Source organism: Lampetra fluviatilis, chromosome 7 (genome assembly GCF_964198595.1).
Source record: "Lampetra fluviatilis chromosome 7, kcLamFluv1.1, whole genome shotgun sequence".
NCBI lineage: Eukaryota > Metazoa > Chordata > Hyperoartia > Petromyzontiformes > Petromyzontidae > Lampetra > Lampetra fluviatilis.
In genome coordinates, this window is record NC_136281.1 from 614,262 (window position 1) to 633,318 (window position 19,057).

The 19,057-nt window shown below is 51.9% G+C and overlaps 1 protein-coding gene across 1 annotated transcript in view; it reads right to left on the reverse strand.

Moving 5' to 3' along the window:
- The window catches only part of UNC45B (unc-45 myosin chaperone B), a 70,156-nt gene extending 51,475 nt beyond the window's left edge, over nucleotides 1–18,681 (reverse strand). Inside the window, exon 1 of the mRNA XM_078858067.1 lies at nucleotides 17,384–18,681. The gene's annotated coding sequence lies outside the window, so the exon portion shown is untranslated. The remainder of the gene's footprint in view (nucleotides 1–17,383) is intronic.
- Between the last annotated feature and the right edge of the window lie 376 nt (nucleotides 18,682–19,057).

Sequence of the window (19,057 nt, forward strand, 5' to 3'; positions counted from 1 at the left end):
TGTCAAAAATGTTATAAATCGATTTGCATTTTAATGAGGGAAATAAGTATTTGACCCCTCTGCAAAACATGACTTAGTACTTGGTGGCAAAACCCTTGTTGGAAATCACAGAGGTCAGACGTTTCTTGTAGTTGGCCACCAGGTTTGCACACATCTCAGGAGGGATTTTGTCCCACTCCACTTTGCAGATCTTCTCCAAGTCATTAAGGTTTCGAGGCTGACATTTGGCAACTGGAACCTTCAGCTCCCTCCACAGATTTTCTATGGAATTAAGGTCTGGAGACTGGCTAGGCCACTCCAGGACCTTAATGTGCTTCTTCTTGAGCCACTCCTTTGTTGCCTTGGCCGTGTGTTTTGGGTCATTGTCATGCTGGAATACCCATCCATGACCCATTTTCAATGCCCTGGCTGAGGGAAAGAGGTTCTCACCAAAGATTTGACGGTACATGACCCCGTCCATCGTCCCTTTTATGCGGTGAAGTTGTCCTGTCCCCTGAGTAGAAAAACACCCCCAAAGCATAATGTTTCCACCTCCATGGTTGACGGTGGGGATGGTGTTCTTGGGGTCATAGGCAGCATTCCTCTTCCTCCAAACACGGCGAGTTGAGTTGATGCCAAAGAGTTCCATTTTGGTCTCATATGACCACAACACTTTCACCCAGTTGTCCTCTGAATCATTCAGATGTTCATTGGCAAACTTCAGACGGGCATGTATATGTGCTTTCTTGAGCAGGGGGACCTTGCAGGCGCTGCAGGATTTCAGTCCTTCACGGCGTAGTGTGTTACCAACTGTTTTCTTGGTGACTATGGTCCCAGCTGCCTTGAGATCATTGACAAGATCCTCCCGTGTAGTTCTGGGCTGATTCCTCACCGTTCTCATGATCATTGCAACTCCACGAGGTGAAATCTAGAAACCGAGGGAGATTGACAGTTATTTTGTGTTTCTTCCATTTGCGAATAATCGCACCAACTGTTGTCACCTTCTCACCAAGCTGCTTGGCAGATGGTCTTGTAGCCCATTCCAGCCTTGTGTAGGTCTACAATCCTGTCCCTGATATCCTTGGAGAGCTCTTTGGTCTTGGCCATGGTGGAGAGTTTGGAATCTGATTGATTGATTGCTTCTGTGAACAGGTGTCTTTTATACAGGTGTAGTGGTGATACGCGCTGGGTGTATACGTCGTGTGCCAGCGCGTATGTACGGGTGTGTGTGTGGTGACGCGCGCTGACGGGGAGGAGCAGGCGTCAGTGCGCGGGTGGGGGTAGTGCTGCTGATTGGCTGTGTGCCGGTGACGCGCTGAGAGGGAGTGATCGGGTGGCAGCGCGGTGTGATTGGTCGGGGAGTGGAAACACGCGCTGGGCGGAAACGGATCGTAAAGATAGCGCGTGGTGATTGGGTAACTGAGGAGCGGTGCCGACGTTGAGGTCCGCATCCGCTCCGTCTCCCGGGAGGAAGAGATATATAAGGTGATGCACAGAGGAGTAGAGGGCAGAAGTGGAACCATCTAAGAATGAAGACGAAGGTGCAGAGATAGAGCCCGGAGAGGAGAGTAATGGAGAGGAGAGTAATGGAGAGTAGAGGAGAGTAAGGTATAAGTGTGTAGCCAGAGAGAGAGAACGGTCTACACGAGCTGAGTAATGTATAGTGTGTAGCCAGAGAGAGAGAAAGGTCTACACGAGCTGAGCGATGTATAGTGTGTAGCCAGAGAGAGAGAAAGGTCTACACGAGCTGAGCGATGTATAGTGTGTAGCCAGAGAGAGAGAAAGGTCTACACGAGCCGAGTATGCATACGGTGTAGCCAGAGAGAGAGAAAGGTCTACGCGAGCCGAGTATGCATACGGTGTAGCCAGAGAGAGATGCAAAGTCTACACGCGACGAGAGAAGAGTGTAGCCGAGGCGCGGAGTCTACACGAGGCACAGAGAGCCAGCAGCACAGAATCTACGGGAGTCAAGAGAAGCGTAGGGCGGAGAGAAGAGGTCACGAGTTGTACCGTTGTATGGTGACCGCATTGTGAAGAAGAGAGGCCACGCGTTGTATCGTTACAAGTCAAGATTTAATAAAAGAAGTGTGTTCCCGTCAAGGAGTTTCCTGCCGTCATTTTCCAATACTTCATCTGGCGTCAGAAGTGAAACGGGCTTCCAAGCATGGAGACAAGGAAGACCCGTAGGACCCACGGGATTGACCGCGAGGAAAACCTGGACGACTCGGGGCCGCTGGTGGCGGGGGGTGAGGAGGAGGACTTGCCCACGCTACAGGATCCGTCGACGGCGCCGGCCGAGCGACCGGGGACCGACGCCGGGCTTCGTGAGGCGCACTCCCGACTGGCGGAGCTGCTGCTCGCCGCCGCAAACATCTTGGCGGAGATCAGCTCGTCGGGAGGAGCGGGGACGGTGGGGGACATTTTACAAGGTCGCCCCGCAGATTCCCGCCAAAACGAATGGGGGATTCCCGCCATTGCGCCTGGGCCTACTTTTGGCGGGAACGGCGAGCGCCACGTGGTGGTGGGTTCCCAAGCGCGCGCATCGACGTCATCAGCGCGCGAGGGGGTCCGCCATTTTACGTCTGCTGCTGGAGCCGCCATCTTACACACCGACGGAGAGGCGGAGAGGAACCACGAGGCGGATGACTTCATTTTTCAGCAGCGTCTGCCCACGTTGTCAGCCTTCAAGGCGGAAGGCGGAGACTGGGGCCAATTTCAGCGAAGGTTTTTGGCGCATCAAGAGATGTCAGCGTGGTCCGATGCTACGGCGCTGCGGGCGTTGCCCGCCATTCTGGACGACGATGCGCTCGCGGCCTTCAGGTCTGCACGGAAGTCGGACCGCTCCACGCTGAAGGATGCGCTGGGTTTGTTGGCCAGGGTCTACGGACCTCCCTCGGCGTGCCGCCATCATTTCTATGCAAGACGGAAAGCGGCCACGGAGACCGCGCTGGCCTATCGCACGGCGTTGCTGGCTCTTGCTGATGCTGCGTTCCATCGGATGGACGAGGAGGGCCAAGACGCGATGGTTTTGGAGCAGCTGCTTAAGTTGGCGCAGGACCTGGGGGTCCCTATCAACACAGCTGACGGGATTGATATTTCTTCTTTGAGAGTCGCCACGAGTATTCAAGCGCACGAGGCCCTACAACGGAAACAAGGCGTTGGTTGCAACGCTGCTGTCGTCGCAGCCCCGGGTTCGGTGGTCACCGAACCCCAAGTCGTCAGCCCACGAGAGGAGGCGTTCGCCACGGGACGACCAGGGGACTGGAGGCCGGGGGCCCGGTCGCCTCTGCGATCGGGCCGAAAGTCGGAGCAACCAAGATCTACTCCGACCCTCGTCACGTGCTATAACTGCGGCCTCCGGGGCCACGTGGCGTCCGGGTGCCGCGCTCCGCGTCAGCGCGCCATGGGAGGTCGGCTGGACGACGACCGAGAGCCCAAGTCATCTCTACAATCCCCGGCAAGTCGCGGCACCTCACACGCTCGGCCTGTTTATTCGGCACACATGGGACGCCGCGTTGCGGCGGAGGAGGGCCGGTTAAGGTTCGGGGATTCGGTTCGGCGAGGGGGGTTCGGCCGGGACCAGGGAGACATTGAATGGGCGGAATTGGGGCATAGAATTGTGGCTGCTTCGGCGGGTTCGTCCGTTGTTACGGGATCTATTGATGGGGTTGAGATTAGGGTGTTAGTGGACACGGGGGCATCGGCAACTATTATATCGGACCTCATTTATAATATTCTTCCAGTCCAATGTCGTCCGCTGCTTCCAGTGGATGTGCCATTTTACGCCGCTAATGGGGGATCGTTGGGCATTATCGGTCAGGTTAGGGCGTCCATTTGCATTGGAGATATCAAATTGTCGGGACCCGTTTTCGTTTCGTCTTCTTTGGCAGTTCCGTGTCTTTTGGGCACTGATTTTTTGGCTAAAATGCCTATTAAAATTCTTATCGATCAACGATGCATTGAACTGCCATCGGGTCGCCGGATTTCATTTTTGACGAGCCCTACTGACATTCGGACGGCGTGCGCTACGATACAAGCGGTGGCGACGCAGACCGTGCAAGTGCCCCCGGGTTCACAGATGTTGATTCCCCTCCGGTTGCGGAAACCATGGGTGAGGGAGGCTTCGGGACAAAGTATGCTTTTGGGTCCTTCTAACAAGGCTGTCGGGGGTCTTGATTTATCGGTGGCTCACACTTTGGTGCGGGCTGACAGGGATCCGTTTGTGATGGTTTTGAACGCGGGGTCGCGACCAGCTGTCATTCCGCAGGGCACCGTGCTGGCTCACGCGGCGCGGGTCCCTGTGGATGATGGGTTGGTTGCGCAGGTGGGCTCGAGCCCCGCGCGGAACGTTGAGCCAAGGGAAGACCTTGAGTGGGTCCATTCGCTATGCGCCGCCTCGGACGATTTGTCGGCGGCGCAGTTGGGTGCGCTGCGCGAGTTGCTCATTGAATTCTCTGATGTGTTCAGTAAACATAAGTATGACATTGGGTGCACGGATTTGTTGCACCATCACATTGAAACGGGCGATGCGGCGCCGGTCAAGCTAAATCCCTTCCGACTGAGTCCCGTGGAGAAGGAACACGTTCAGTCGGCTGTTAACGAAATGCTAGAAGCCGATATTATTTCGCCCTCCTCTAGCCCGTGGGGAGCGCCTATTGTGCTGGTTAAGAAGCAGGACGGGTCCCTGCGATTCTGCGTTGATTTCCGTCGCCTGAATAAGATCTCTGTGGCTGACGCGTATCCGCTCCCCAGGATGGATGAGTCCCTCGATGCATTGTCTGGTGCGCGATATTTTTCGACTCTTGATTTGTTATCGGGGTTTTGGCAGTTGCCGCTCGACGAAGAGTCGAAACCTAAGACAGCATTTCGGACTCCAGGGGGGCTGTTCCAGTTTAACCGGTTACCCATGGGACTTCACTCCTCTCCAGCGACGTTTCAGCGACTTATGGAGTTGGTTTTGTCGGGCTTGCAGTGGGATACATGCTTGATTTATATGGACGATGTCATTGTTTTCAGTAAAACGTTTGAAGAACACCTCCAGCGATTGAGAGGGGTGTTCTTGCGAATGCGATCGGCTAAGTTGAAATTTAAACCGGCCAAATGTCACCTCCTTCGTAGGTCGGTTAGATACTTGGGTCACATTGTCGATTCTTCGGGGATCTCCACCGATCCCGCGAAGACGGATTGTGTCGGTTCGTGGCCGACACCTACGTCCGTTTCCGACGTGCGTAGTTTCATCGGGTTTGCTTCTTATTATCGGCGGTTCGTTGAGCACTTCGCCACTATTGCAAAACCCTTGCACGCTCTAACGGCGAAGGGAGTGAAGTTCAAATGGGGACCGGAGGAGGAGGCCGCGTTTCGCTCCCTCCGGGACGCCTTGGTGGGTGCCCCACCCTTGTGTTATCCCGATTTTGCGAGTCCCTTTTTGCTGGACACGGATGCTAGCAACACGGGCATTGGGGGGGTGCTATCCCAAGTCGTTGGGGGTGTCGAAAGAGTTGTCGCCTACGGTAGTAGGGTGTTGTCTCCGGCGGAGCAGCGCTACTGCGTCACCCGTCGCGAGCTGCTTGCCATTGTTTTTTTTGTGCAGCAGTTTAGGCCATATCTCTATGGTCGTCACTTTACGGTCCGAACGGACCACGCGGCACTACAGTATTCATTGAGGGTCGCCCAACCCTCGGGCCAGTTGTCGCGTTGGTTGGAAGTCCTCCAGGACTATCAGTTTACGACTACGTACCGTAAGGGGTTGCGACACACAAATGCCGATTGCTTGTCGCGGTTGTTGCCTTGTGATGAATGCGCGTGTTTGTCGGGATCGGCGCGCTGTAAACCGACGCTTGCGGGGGAGATGGGGGCACTGGCTGCGACAGCGGGCGCACCGATCGTGGATGATTCCACTGCCTCTCAGGGTCGGGACTCGCTGCTCTCGTTGTCGCTCAGCGAATGGGGCCGTCTCCAGATGGCGGACAGCTCGCTGCTAGCATTGCGCCGCAAGGTTGGGGGTCCCGAGGGGGACCAGGAGCGTACCGGCTCCTATGTACTTGAGCAGGGCATGTTATTGAGATGGGACAGTTTGTCCCGGCGGAACGCACTCGTGGTGCCTTCCGCTGTGAGGGGGAGGGTTGTCTTGGCGGCACACGAACGCCTCTTGCACTTGGGAGTTAACAAGACGCTTGCCCTGCTTCAGCGTGACTATTACTGGCCGGGAATGGGAAGTGATGTGGTAAATATTCTGAAGGGGTGCGTTGAGTGCGCCAGGCGTAAACCACCGCCCGTGGCAGCTAATCCACCGCTGCAATCTATTCAGGTCTCGCGTACCAACGAGCTCGTTGCACTCGATATTTTGGGGCCCTTCCTAGTCACGCCGAGGGGGAATAAATATTTGTTAGTGGGGGTCGAATACTTTACCCGATGGCCTATGGCGTGGCCTCTCGCTAACCAGTCGGCAGCGGCTGTGACGGACGCCTTCGTCCAGGGCTATGTCCTGGACAAGGGGGCTCCCGAACGCCTGCTGACCGACCAAGGTAAAAAATTTTCGAGTAAATTGTTGCAAGAGGTGTGCGATCTGTTGGGTACCAAGAAGGTGCGTACCTCCCCGTACCACCCGCAGACAGACGGGATGGTGGAGAGACTCCACAAAACTTTGACTTCCATGCTGTGCCAGCAGGTGTGCGAGGCACATGTAGATTGGGACCTGCAGGTCCCGGGAGTCCTTGCCGCGTATAGAATGGCCCCCCATGCAGCTACGGGGTTTTCCCCATTCTATTTGATGTACGGTCGGGAAGCTGACCCGCCAATGGAAACGCAACTTGGCCTGTCCGCTCCACGAACTAATTCTAAATTGGCAGAACATATTAAGTTTAATATTCACAAGCTGACAGAGGTGAGGGAGGCCGCACGGCTTAATTCGCGGGCTCGCCAAATTGCTAATGAACGGTTGCGGGCACGGAAGGTGTCCATGCACGAGTGGAAACCAGGTGACAGGGCCTGGCTGCATTGCCCTCAGGCACCCTTGGCTACGTCGCCTAAATTGTTGAGACCGTGGAGGGGACCCGTGGAGGTCGTGCGCGTTGCACGGCCCCAGTGCGTTCAGATAAAGTGGGGAAAGCGCCGTTGGTACGTTCACCCCTCTCGACTGAAACCGTTCTCGCCTCCATATGGCCTCCCCTTGTGTAGTGATGGCCGGGCGTGTGACGTGACCGGCGACCCAGAGGGGGAAATGTCTCTGCCTGATCCACACGTATTTTCGCCTGATCTGCTCCCAGGTGTCTCGGAACTGACAGCTGCCGATCACCGGCGGCCGGATCTCCGCGGCGGGGCCGGCCCTTTCAGGCCCGTTCCGCGCCGTCTGGAGCAGCCGGAACCGCCGGACGGTCGTCAGTGTCCCGCCCCATACGACGGACCAGCCAGACGGACTCGCGCCAGGTCGTGCTACTTTGCATGACCTGCCTCGTGAGGAGTCGGGGCAGTTGGAGCGCCTCGTCACTGCGTGTAGTTGCAGGGACGTGGGGCGCGTTCGTTTTTGGAATTTGCTTGTATTGTGTTATTGTTGACTTTTCGTGTTCATTGTCAATCTGTACATAGTTCTTGTTGTTGTTGTTGTTATGTTACGGGGCACACTGGGGGGGGTTACAGGGTTTTTTTTTGTTGGTTGTCGTCTTATCGTTGCGGTTGGTTGTTGTTAGCAGCCGGGCCGGCTGCGAGCTATGTGGGAGGGGGTGATGTAGTGGTGATACGCGCTGGGTGTATACGTCGTGTGCCAGCGCGTATGTACGGGTGTGTGTGTGGTGACGCGCGCTGACGGGGAGGAGCAGGCGTCAGTGCGCGGGTGGGGGTAGTGCTGCTGATTGGCTGTGTGCCGGTGACGCGCTGAGAGGGAGTGATCGGGTGGCAGCGCGGTGTGATTGGTCGGGGAGTGGAAACACGCGCTGGGCGGAAACGGATCGTAAAGATAGCGCGTGGTGATTGGGTAACTGAGGAGCGGTGCCGACGTTGAGGTCCGCATCCGCTCCGTCTCCCGGGAGGAAGAGATATATAAGGTGATGCACAGAGGAGTAGAGGGCAGAAGTGGAACCATCTAAGAATGAAGACGAAGGTGCAGAGATAGAGCCCGGAGAGGAGAGTAATGGAGAGGAGAGTAATGGAGAGTAGAGGAGAGTAAGGTATAAGTGTGTAGCCAGAGAGAGAGAACGGTCTACACGAGCTGAGTAATGTATAGTGTGTAGCCAGAGAGAGAGAAAGGTCTACACGAGCTGAGCGATGTATAGTGTGTAGCCAGAGAGAGAGAAAGGTCTACACGAGCTGAGCGATGTATAGTGTGTAGCCAGAGAGAGAGAAAGGTCTACACGAGCCGAGTATGCATACGGTGTAGCCAGAGAGAGAGAAAGGTCTACGCGAGCCGAGTATGCATACGGTGTAGCCAGAGAGAGATGCAAAGTCTACACGCGACGAGAGAAGAGTGTAGCCGAGGCGCGGAGTCTACACGAGGCACAGAGAGCCAGCAGCACAGAATCTACGGGAGTCAAGAGAAGCGTAGGGCGGAGAGAAGAGGTCACGAGTTGTACCGTTGTATGGTGACCGCATTGTGAAGAAGAGAGGCCACGCGTTGTATCGTTACAAGTCAAGATTTAATAAAAGAAGTGTGTTCCCGTCAAGGAGTTTCCTGCCGTCATTTTCCAATACTTCACAGGTAACAAGCTGAGATTAGGAGCACTCCCTTTAAGAGTGTGCTCCTAATCTCAGCTCGTTACCTGTATAACATACACCTGGGAGCCAGAAATCTTTCAGATTGAAAGGGGGTCAAATACTTATTTCCCTCATTAAAATGCAAATCAATTTATAACATTTTTGACATGCGTTTTTATGGATTTTGTTGTTGTTATTTTGTCTCTCACTGTTCAAATAAACCTACCATTAAAATTATAGACTGATCATTTCTTTGTCAGTGGGCAAACGTACAAAATCAGCAGGGGATCAAATACTTTTTCCCTCACTGTACATATGCTACAGGCCCCGCGCGAAATGCTTTCAAGCTGTCAATTCCGCTTCAGTGATTCTGCACTTGATCTATTACTATAGTCCTATACTGCCTTCAACTTTTATGAACGACTGGGTGTTTAAGGTTAGCGATTTATCGTATGATCTGGCGGTATAGCAAATGAAAAAATACAAATACTTTACTTTGCAAGTAAAAAATGTGTTTAAATATTTGTGTTTTTATTTTATTTTAGGGCCCCTTTACAGGCCCTGCACTAGCTTAATCCGGCACTGCATACAAATATATGCTTATGATATGTATTACACATGGATGATTACACGTAAATATATTTTATGTTGTTCGTGGCTGTTTTTTTGCTATTGAGCCACTGAACAGAACCAATTACCGAGTTTCTGCAGCAACCTGATCCATTTCTGCAGGAAATTATAATGGGCAACATTTATATTGCACTATACGGTATATTCAGGAGACCATGTGACAGCATTTGTAAGCAATATGATATTTCTAAAGAGGTATTCGTTTTTTTCACTTTGCCTATGACCGTTTCTCTCTCCAAAGTACACATTCTTGAATGCAGTTGCATTTCGATGCCATGCAAATCCAAATTACATGGTCTTGGACAGCTGTGGTGTGAATTCCCAATTAATAAGTGACTCTCAATTGCTGGAACAGAAATGGTTGGAACCCAGTGCCCAAGATTTAATGTAATTGATCATGCATATTTTATGTAACTGGCCAGGCCTATCTATTGTAATTTATCAATCATATATTATGTTACCGACTTGAAATATGTAATTAACCTAATCTGAAAATTCTCGACTGTCTTAAATAACCAGTGAAATATTCTATGGCCAGACCGCTGCAAGCCGATTATTAGAATAATTATAAATTAATGCATCAGCCTATGGTAACGGGGTCGTGTTTTTTTACGTGCAGCCGCTGGTATTTTGTACAGTATTCGTGAAAATAAGACACACGAGTCATTTACACCATCGTGAAGGTAGAATCAATACCCATTTTACTTTGTTATAGTGTAAGCAAATCCCTGGCTATACAGTGTAAAAAAACCTATATATAATTCATGCGTCCATGTGCATGTATTGCTGGACAAAAGAGCGTGCTTATTTTTAAGAATTAGTCTTTACACTATCAATAAACTGTTGAAAATAATGTACTTATGTATTTATAATGAATGTAATCAGTATACAATATTGCGCTGAATTGGTCCTGTGGTTATTGTGTCACTACTGGTCAGTTGTGTGAGCGGGGGTTTATAGGGGAGAGGTCTATCATGAATTATCCAGAGTGAATTATCCAGTCTATAGTGAATTATCGCAAGTGAATTATCTAGTCTATAATGAGTTATCCAGAGTCTATGGGGAGCAAAGACTGGGTTGTGGCTGGGTACGGTGGGCCTGCAAGAGTAAAAAGAGGGTAGGGTCGGACTCGGGAGTCCGAAGAGAGACTTGGAGATCCGCTCTCGGCATGTCAAGCTCCGCATTATGAGACCTGAGCTTGACTCAGGAGCGTTTTACACCTGGCAGCTGAAGGGCATTGCTTTGACATCAAAGTACCCTGGGCCCAGCTCTACGATTTGAGATTTTTCCAATCAACAACTTCTTTGCTGCGTCCATGCTCCCAACTGGTAATGACATCTTCAGTCGTAGTTTTGTATTTTCTAGTTTTCCCTTCTCATGGTTTTCCTGACGGGTTTTGCAGGTATCTGTACTCTCGCTTTTGTTTGGCATTTGAATCCTTTGTAACACTTTGTCCTGATCACAACGTCATTCTCGTGCTTCAAGATTAATTTGTCCGTTTTTTTTTTAATTTATAAGGCGTTTAAATACCACATCAGTTAAAAACACCTAACGTCACATCTCATCTCAACCACATCTCATCTCCAATGCCCTGCTACAGTCTATCCAAGGGAACCCCCTGTGTGCGGTACGAGATCTTCACAATATCGGACTGCACATGGGAATTAGTCTGCCAAGAGGGGGGGGGGGGGGTTGGAGAAGTGGGGTTTTTCCAAATTAGGTCATTTGAGGACTGTAGCTAAATTATATTTGCAAAATTTGGACCATGACACTGGCATTCATGGCCAACTATTTTTTTTATAATTTTCCGCAATCTTCAATGTCCATTTAAATAGGCAGCTTCATTTAATAATTTTGTTTATCTCTGAAGCTGGTGGTAATCACCAGAGAAACGTCACAGTGCTCAAATGGTAAATGTCGTGGGTTTACTCTCCAACACACCGGGTGTGCTGAAATAGCAATTGGCACGTTTTGTTTACATGACAAACCTTACTAATTAGCTGTTCCGGGTGGTGGTGAGTTAACGACACATCTATATTTACGCGATTTAACCCCAAAACATCCCCTTTATTATGGTTAAATCTGTTCCTTAGAATTGGTCGAAATTGTACCATTCTCAACCAATCATTTAATCCCTATAACACCACTCAGCAAAACACGAGTCTCCTAAACAAGGCAGCATCCTCACATAAACCCTCTGCAACCAGTCTCTGCACAGACGAGCAATACCTTCAAGGTGATATAACACACGACTCCTTGTTTGTCAGCCTTGTTCGAGCAGTCACGACTCATTGGAATCCATCACCCACTTTGGGTGTTTGTCGGAAAAGCTCCCCCCCACCTCAGACCATCCCTCCACCCCTCCTGAGAGTCTTCCGTTAATGCACTGCAGCTTCTCTGCAACTGGTTTGATGTAGATAATTAATGGTGATATTATGATGGTAGTGGTAATATTAAGAAATGCAAATATTCAATCACGTTTTGAAAAATATTTTTCCGAGAGAAAATATTGACTCAAATAAAGGCATACATCTTGTAATTGTAAATTACTAAACAAATATTTACAGTATTTAGATAACTCAAGATCTGCTCGCTTAAAGTTTGCTGCATTATTGTTTTATGTTGCCACCATGGAACGGCAGAAAAAATGCTCAGATATTTTATCATACAGTATGTATAACTGCTGAGTATATATTGTCTATTCTGCAAAAAAATTATGTTTACATGTGTAAATTGGTTTGTTGATTGTTTTGTTATGCAAATGATAATAAAAGTAAATAAAATGCCCGACAATCCAAACAGCTGGGAAGGCTTATTTAAGCATGCAAAAAAATCAACTAATTCAAATCCATTTTCCCATTGTGTGTTAAATGATATTTCATGACAACTTAAAAAGTTACCTTTCTGCTTTCATTTCCATTTATAATACCTTCCCTTCACTGTAAACTTGCAATTTCTCTCAACCTTCAATTTATTTTCACCAAACTATTTCTTTCGTTTTGTGCATACTGCCGCGAAAAGCTGGAAGGGTCTTGAGGTTTGTCCTGTGGACTTTATCCTCCTGTATAAATAAATAATAAGTGCCGATTGCATTGCTTCAATACAATAGCATCTGCAGCCCCGTGTCTCATTTCTTCTGGTCGACTTCGCATCTTGAACTTTTTTTTCCAGGCATCTCGTGGAAAAAACTTGTCACCCCGTTAAAACAACACGTGTTACCAACCCACGTTTACGTATGCAAAGCACCGCAATTACGGTCAATACACATGTAGTGGGTTCCACAGAGGCACGCACTCGAACTTGCAGGCAACACTTTTATTCTGAATACAATGGGGTAACCGTATAACCACTTGACCGGATAACGATATAGGGTGGTAACCACCACACGTAACTACATAACCACTCGAAGGGATAATGACTTAGGGTGGTGACCACCACAATTAGCTACGTAACCACTCAACGGGATAACTATAAACTCGGACCAGGTCAGCTAACACCCTGCCCAGAGATGAACAGCCAAGATCGCTCTCGGGACTCGGACTTTATGGGCTGCGGCGTGGCCAGGCTCCGCCCTTGGCCACGCCCACTTCCAGATCCTTCTCGGAGACACTGGCCCCCCAACACGTGTCCCTCTCACCTCCTCCTTGGCCCTCGTTACTACCTCATCTGGTCACGTGCCTTCTCTGGTTCACCCAGACTACCATGTCCTCACCCGACCTCTCTCTCGCTGTCACCCGAACTATGCCCCCTAGGGGCCCTTCCGTTCTGTACTCATCCCGTTGCTAAAGAGAGACTCCAAATCGACAATACCTCTCTTCTCTCGGTACTGGCGCTACACCACAGAGACAGCATACACGCCACTATATCACCCCCCCCCCTTTGTAAAACACAGCCGTCCCAGCTGATAACTCCCGTAAAATAAATGCAGGAGAGTGTCTCAAAAAACAAAAGTATCGCAAAAGGTAGAACGGCGACGACGCAATAGATACATGAAACATTATACACACTACGTACAATTCCCGAGAAAGGGAGAGGACGAGGGAAGAGAGGAAAGAAGAAAAATGCGAGCAATGTACAATGGTCAGTTTCCCCTACCCCTAACAGCACCAAGCCACTCCCGTGTGCGTGTCAGCACATGCGAGCACAAGAAGAGCCAGGTTCAGCCAATGACCCAACTGACTCGCGCATGTGACCACCAGCAGACGGAGTAGAAAGGAATGGCATGCTGTAGGAGAATCATTCAAACTGGGCAGTCATTGAACGAGTCCTTGTCACCGGGCCTCCAGGTGAGGTGGGCCTGAGCTCCCTTGAGGGCCCCGGGGAAACTTGAAGATGCCCTAACGGGCGCGGCCCCTCCCGAGGATTTATAACGATGGGCGGAGAATGGGCGGGCAATGGATGCTTCGCACCCCGAAATCCGCCCGGAGTCGGCGCAGCTAGCGACGTCGAAGATGTCAGGCGTTTCGATCCTGTGGGTGGAATGACAGAACTCCCCTGAGGCACGACCTCATCGGACGCACGCCCTAGCTCATCGGACACACCCGACACCCGGCCCTTGTACCGTCTTGCGAGAAGGGAACTTGCAAGACGGTACAAATGGCTTGAGTCACGACGGGTGCACAAACCACCGCTGGCGACCAAACTGTATCTGTACACACTGTGGCCTCTTAGCCACTACTATGTCGACCGGACCTCGCCAAGGTTTATAAAGTTTGAGGGACATACCCACCGGTACCTGTGGACAGTGCAGCCAAGTCCTGTCACATGGTGCCCATTTATTCCCCGACACCCGGAGCCCCCTTAGCCTTTCATTAGCCAACTGCCGCGAGACCGAATTCTGCCTGGAAGCCTCCCGTGCTTCCGACACCCGCATGGAGCCAGGCATGTCAACCTTTTTCCTTGTAGGCTCCGGGTTTAGTTGGACATCGATTGGGGAATCGTGTTCCCTCCCATACATAAAAAAACGACGAGAACCCGGTGGAAGCATGAGGGGCCATCCTGTAGGCTCTGAGAACCCACGGAATGTTAAGTCCCAGTCGGACTGGGCTTCGTTGACCTGCTGACTCAACATAGAAGTCAGGGTCCTGTGCAGCCGTTACACCATTCCATCCGTCTGGGGGTGATAGGGCGATGTACGCACCTTTTTTGTACCCAACAGGTCACACACCTGCTTCAACAATTTAGATGAAAAAAAATTCCCTTGGTCAGTAAGGAGGCGTTCCAGAACCCCCTTATCCAACACATAGCCGTGAAGGAATGTTTCAGTAATAGCTGTAGCCGACTGGTTTTGAAGCAGCCAGGCCATTGGCCAGCGAGAAAATATTCTACACCCACCAATAAATATTTATTACCTCGCGACATGGCCGGGAACGGGCCAAGGATGTCGAGCGCTACGAGTCGAGCACTATTAGTCATTCGTGCACAGCCCAAATGACTCTACCGCTCAGGACAGTGGGCACCATGACACTGTAGCACCACAATCCACCATCCCCTTTAAGTATCACAGGGGCCAACCCACGTCGATCCTCCCCTCCTTTAGCATCCCCGACCCGGCGCCTTAGTTTTAACAAAGAGACATCCTCTGCCTGGAGGCGTCTCCACTCAGCATGTGTCAGCCCGATGGTGGCATGACATTCATGAGGACCATCGGAGTTATAGGGGGGTGCAACGTCCGCTGACGCCACGACAGAGGGAGATAGTCCCGTGTGAGCTGGCTTGCAGCGCCCCACACCCGTAAGACAAGCACACCCGTCACTCGGTGGCAATCGAGACAGCGCATCAGCATTAACGTGTCGAGCACCCTTCCGGTTGGAAACTTTAAACGAGTAGTCCTGAAGGACTTCCAGCCAGTGGGAGTGCTGGCTGGATGGCTGTTCGATACGCAGCGCGTACTGGAGAGCCGCGTGGTCCATGCGTACCTCAAAGCTCCTGCCATAGAGGTACGGATGATACTGTTGCACGAAGACCACGATAGCCAGCAATTCTCGGCACGTCACGCAGTAGCTCTGCTCGGCTGGGGATAATACCCTGCTGCCATACGCGACCACGCTCTCCACCCCGTTCACAACTTGGGATAACACGGCGCCAATTCTGGTGTTACTGGCTTCCATGTTCAGGACAAAGGGCAATGAAAAATCGGGGTATCGAAGGGGAGGCGCGTTGACCAGGCTGTCCCGAAGTGTGACAAACACAGCCTCCTCCTCCTCGTCCTCCTTCCCCCATCGAAACTTTTGACCCTTGGCCGTAAGAACGTGGAGAGGTTTCACGATAGTGGCGAACCCGTGCACGAAACGGCGATTGTAAGAAGCGAACCCAATAACACTACGTACTTGACCCATTGACTTGGGGGTCGGCCATGTGTGCACGCATGCAGTCTTATCTGGATCAGTCGCTGTCCCCGACTCGCTGACAATGTGCCCCAGGTACCGAGCAGACCTTTGCAATGGATGACATTTCTGCAGCTTGAATTTTAGGTTTGCCGCCCGCATTTTAAGAAAAACTGCTCGTAAACGTTGCAAATGCTCATCGAAGGTACAGCCAAAAACAATCACGTCATTGGAGCCCTGCCAACACCAGCTCCATCAGCCGTTGGAACGTGGCTGGAGCTGAGTGAAGACCCATCGGGATCCGATTAAATTCAAACAACCCCTGTGGTGTACAAAGCACAGTTTTGAGTTTAGAGCTCTAATCTAGAGGCAACTGCTAGAACCCCGAGAGCAAGTAAAGTGTTGAAAAAAACCGCGCCCCCAACAGAGCATCCAACGAGTTGTCCATCCACGGGAGTGGGTACGCGTCAGCCACAGAGATCTTATTTAACTTGCAGAAGTCAACACAAAACCTCAAACTCCCATCATGTTTCGTGACAAGGACTATGGGAGCTCCCCAAGAACTGTTAGATGGAGAAATAACGTCAGCGGCCAACATCTCGTCGACCGCCTGACGAACACGGCCCTTCTCTTTGGGGCTCAATCTGTATGGATTCTGACGAATGGGGGCGGCATCACTCATATCGATGTGGTGACGTAAGAGAGTTGTGCATGGACAATATCATATTTACCCTTACTAAATTCGTTGGAAAACTCCCATAAAAGTGTACGCAACTCAGCCCTCCGACCGTCTGACAAATCAGGGTTCTCGGAGCAGAGTGTGTCCATCCACTTTTCATCACCCCTCTGCCCCTGTTACGTAGCCGACATGACCCCAACCTCACCAAGAAGTTTCTGTCGAAAGTCACGGCCGATGCATGGGTTAAAACAGTGCCTGCCTGTATTACAGATGTGTCCAACCCCGTGCTCAAGACCTGAATAAAAGGTTCCTGGTCATTGGACACCAATGTCTGAGCCCTCACTAGTGTCAAACCCCAGGCCGCTTTATTCGAGGATCCCAATAAGATCCCTCCCGCGGTTGCTTCCTGGTCGAGCTGCTTCTGCAGCCGCAAGGGCACAAGTATCTGCGCACCGGGGGGAATTTTAACAGTTCTGCTCGCCACCGCTTGGACCATGGTGTTAGCCATGCCCAACCAAGTTGGGGAAGATAGAAATGCCATTCGGCGGCCCGATGCCAACTCGATACAGCCCTGATCTACCAGGATTTTCAGAGGCATTTCCCCCCAAAAATCTGTTCCCAGTAGACAGGGTATGGCCAGGGATGTGGAGACTAGTACCGGTCCTGTCAAGTCAATGTTATCGATGCACACCGTCGCCGAAATCTGGCCAATTATTCCCAACGACTTGCCATTCGCGGCAAAGCACGGAATTTCTATAGGGCGAAGGGTACAAGATTTTTGTGGCAGGATGTTAAAAATAAATTCGGAAATGATGGTAGTGGATGCTCCGGTGTCAATGAGCAGCCGTACCTCTACCCCTTGAACCGTGCCAATAACGGCCGATGATCCCGCTGCCGCGGCATCAACATGGTGGGCTAACTCCGACCACTGACCTGGATGGTGAGGCCAGCTATCTCCCGGCAAAAACCCGACTCCCAAGCTCAGCGGCCCGACAACAATGTACAACGCACGAACGCGAACCGAGGCATGCCACGATGAGTGAGATGGTTGCAAGGGCCGAGTGTGTGGTGTGCCGTGACTCGCCTGAGGACCCAGCGGAGTTGAGGGCGTCCGGGTGGAGGATGACGGCGGGCTGGAGAGCCTCCCTCGTGCAGCGCGGCATACCCTCGAGACGTGTCATGGCAGGCCGCAGTTGTAGCAGATGACGGGGTCGCTCCCTGGGCGAGAAAAGGTCCCCTCCGCTGGTCTCGCCTTCCTCGTCGCTCTGCGTCGCCTCTCCTCCAACCCCTGTCGTCGACGGAAGTGCATACCGGGAGGTCCTCCGCGTCTTCGGGTGCACCCAAACCACCTCAGAAGGTGCGATGCACGCCGCCACTCCAGCACGTCGTTTTAAATGAAGATGTGCCTGGATGCTTCGCGCAATTTTGAAGGAAGTTAGGTCATCATCTTCAGTAGCTGGCAGGACAACACCAGGTTCTTGTGCCAGTGCCAGCATGCGCTTGAGCACCAGCGAGTCCAGTCCAGCTCGTGCCATCTTGGGGAACGCCGCCTGCACCAGCGACAAGAGTGTGCTGCGGAAGGCGAGGGGCGTCTCGGCTTCTCCCTCGCCTCCGCGCGGCAAACTTGTGTCGAACGTTGGACGGCGGCTCGTAGATGGCCGCCATTTTGGTGAATGCTTCTGGCAGCGTGAGCCTTTCAGTCGGCGGGATGGCATAGAATGCCACCAAGGCGTCATCATCAAGAGCGGTGGGGAGCGCCCGCTGCGCTTCCACCTCGTTCCATCCAGCCAACTCACAATTTGCGGAGAACCGGCGACGAAATGCTTCCCAATTGCCACCCGCTGCGGAGAATTTCTTCACAAAGGGAAGCCGTCGCTTGAGTGATGGGACTTCAAGCGACGTTTTCCAATTTAGTGGGATCCTCGTCCCGCCCGACCACCAAAATGGCCAACCCATGCGTGGGCTGCACGCCCAAATTTTCCCGCGCATGGGAAGCAGTAGCGGCGTCGATGTCTCACGACTCCAGCGCTCAGAGCTCCGTCGCCGGCTCCTCCAGGTTGAGTTCGGCGATCAGCGCTGCCGCGGTTTGCAGCAGCTCGGTCGAGGTGAGCGCGGCGTGCCCGGCGCTCTCTCTCCGATGGCGGCGAAGGGGCGGCATGATGGTCAACCCACTGTTCCGCCTGCAGCGCCGCCTCGCACCCTCTCTCCAGGGCTGCGATCCCCGGGGCTGTCTGGGGAATGATCCCCTCGTCGTCTTTGTCGTCCGAAGACGTCTTGGTGAGTTGTTTCCTTCATGTGAACATTACACCTACCCTGGGCTATCACTTAGTTATTTTTACCACTTCTGACGCCAGTAGTAGTGGGTTCCACAGAGTCACACACTCGAACTTGGAGGCAACACGTTTATTCTTAATACAACGGGGTAACCATATAACCACTTTACGGGATAACGATATAGGGTGGTAACCACCACGCGTAACTACGTAACCACTCGAAGGGATAATGACTTAGGGTGGTGACCATTACGGTTAGCTACGTAACCACTCAGCGGGATAACTATATACTCGGACCAGGTGAGCTAACACCCTGCCTGGTCTACGATGAAGCCAAAGACCAAACACGTAGCCGGCAGATTTCATTCCCAGAGATGAACAGCCAAAATCGCTCTCGGGACTCGGCCTTTATGGGTTGCGGCGTAGCCAGGCTCCGCCCTTGGCCATGCCCCCTTCCCGATCCTTCTCGGAGACTCTGGGCCCAT